We start from the raw sequence: 2,423 nt of genomic DNA, 5'->3' as shown, positions 1-2,423 counted from the left end.
ATATTTATATATATATATATATATTGCTGGCACGGAAAAAGCTGTGGGAGCTTTGGGAACAAACTGAGAGCTTTGTGCTTGTGCTTGTGCGGTGTGAGTTCTGGTTTGCATTAACTCGGGTACAATGTGACACTGAAGGGTGAATTTCTGAGCCATGATTCAATCCGTACTTCACCCTGTAATCTGACTTGTGTAGTACTCCAGCACCAGCAAGAATCCCCACTTTTCCTGCCTATTCCTTATAAGTAGAAACCACAGAAAGATGAGGAATGCACAGAGCAGAGTGGACAGATAAAAAGGAAGTCATGGTTGACTGGAGAGTTTAAAAATAGTACCTGATTCCTGCATGCCCCTGGGGAAGCAGCAATACCAGTGGATAGAAGAAGCTGAAACAGCCGAAAACTTGCACGTACCAATGACAGAGTCAACAGCACATTTGCAAAAGAAGAAGAAAAAGGAGTTTATGCTCTGTGTTCTGTCAGAGTGGACAGATAAAAAGGAAGTCATGGTTGACTGGAGAGTTTAAAAATAGTACCTGATTCCTGCATGCCCCTGGGGAAGCAGCAATACCAGTGGATAGAAGAAGCTGAAACAGCCGAAAACTTGCACGTACCAATGACAGAGTCAACAGCACATTTGCAAAAGAAGAAGAAAAAGGAGTTTATGCTCTGTGTTCTGTCTGGGAGCCTGCAAAAACTGAGGTGGCTCCTCAGCTCCAAGTGTCTGTGTGGGGTCCTGTCACACCACTGCCATCTGATCCTAAGGATCTGTGCCCGTTTTGTATTTGAACCCTTAAGGGGACATACGACCAAGAAGATCAGCCATGCTGGCAGAAAGCAGTCAGGGGCCTTCCCTTCGGCGGTGGCTGAAGTTTATCGCGCATCACTTCTTCGCGCTCTCCCCTGACTGTCAGGGAGCATGAGGGCTTTGGGAGGGGGCTGGCTGCCGGGGCTCCTGGTGTAATTTAAGCTACTGTTTGCACAGTAGCCAGAAGAACAAGGTCGGTAGAAGCTGCTAGAAACATAGCTGCTTACATATAAATGTCTATGTCGTTTGGGGGAGTTACTGGCAACAGTTGAAATCTTGCTGAAGCAAAATGACATTGATCATCTAGGTGTTTATACCTTGCTACAGCTGTGAGGAAGAATAGGGAAGCGCTGGCTCCAAATCACACACCTGTTGGGAGAAGAAATACCAAACCAAGCCAAACAATCAGTTTACAACTGCTCCAAAGCAGCGTGGAAAAACTACCCCCAAGTCCTGCTCTTTGGCAAGCTCAGTGAGCTTGTTTCTCCGGTGCGTCGCTCAGTCTATCCCTGACTCCTGGCAGCCGTTCCCTTCCATGCAGTTCCCTTGCTATCTTCTAGAAATACAACTGAATACCAGCATCAGCAATTCTTTGACGGCTGGTCATTGCTTCAGGGTACTGGAGGTGGGACCTGATACACCAGTCAGACAGCAATCACTTGATAACACGGATGCGATCTGCACACCAATCTGGAGATGATGCTACGGTGGCTGCGTGGGAAGAACTAAAGCAGTAGGACAGGGGGTCACTGAAGACAGGCAGGAAAGAATGACAAGAAACTACACACGTGTGTGTAACATTTCTAAAGCAAAGAGTTCAAACTATGCAAGAGAGCTATAAAAGGCCTCTGCTACCTGCTAAGCCACTCAGGCGTGCACTTACAGTCCTGGCACTCTTGCTGTTGCTGAAACAGGCACAATTTCACTTTAACGGAGCAGGAAGAAGAAAGAACAGGCGTTGACTTCAATGCAGCCGCTGGCTGGTGGCAACATAGCAGGACAGACAGGTGAGCATCCATGTGAAGTAACACCTACGCCGCAGCGTGGGATGGCGGCTCACACTATTTTCTGTGGTACTGAGCCTTGCAAGGTTGTTTGCAGCTGTAGCTGTACCCGGGTGGCAGGGCAGCAAGGGCTGCAAGAGTAGGCAGATGTGGGGAGATAATGATCTGTGCACGCTTACACTCGACAGGTCATCCCGTGTTTACATTCTAAGTTGTGGATTTTAATGGACAGCCGTGTATTCTCTGCCCAGCTGCCTTGTTTCCTCTGCTTCTCTGGTTGTCGAGAAATGCGCACATCTCTGCTGCCTCACAGCAGCAGTGCTTATCCTCTGTGTTAATTATATGCCAAGGAACCCACTGGGCATTCACCTCAGTTAACACATATGTGACCGAAAAGAAACAATACCCAGTTGGAGATTGACGCACAGTACCAGCCTGGCTTCGGAGAGCTCTGGATAGTCGGAGGGCTGTTGTTTTCAGTCGGGTTTGTGCTACACCACTCTGTTGGTTGACATGAACGCATGATGAAATACAAGCCTGAAGGAAGAGGTGTATGCCACAGGCTTGTCTCTTTTTTCCAGCACTATTAATCAACCTAATAGGAGACAATTT

Source organism: Eurypyga helias, unplaced genomic scaffold (assembly GCF_000690775.1).
Source record: "Eurypyga helias isolate BGI_N326 unplaced genomic scaffold, ASM69077v1 scaffold40782, whole genome shotgun sequence".
Classification (NCBI taxonomy): Eukaryota; Metazoa; Chordata; class Aves; order Eurypygiformes; family Eurypygidae; genus Eurypyga; species Eurypyga helias.
Note: the sequence above shows the minus strand (reverse complement) of the source record.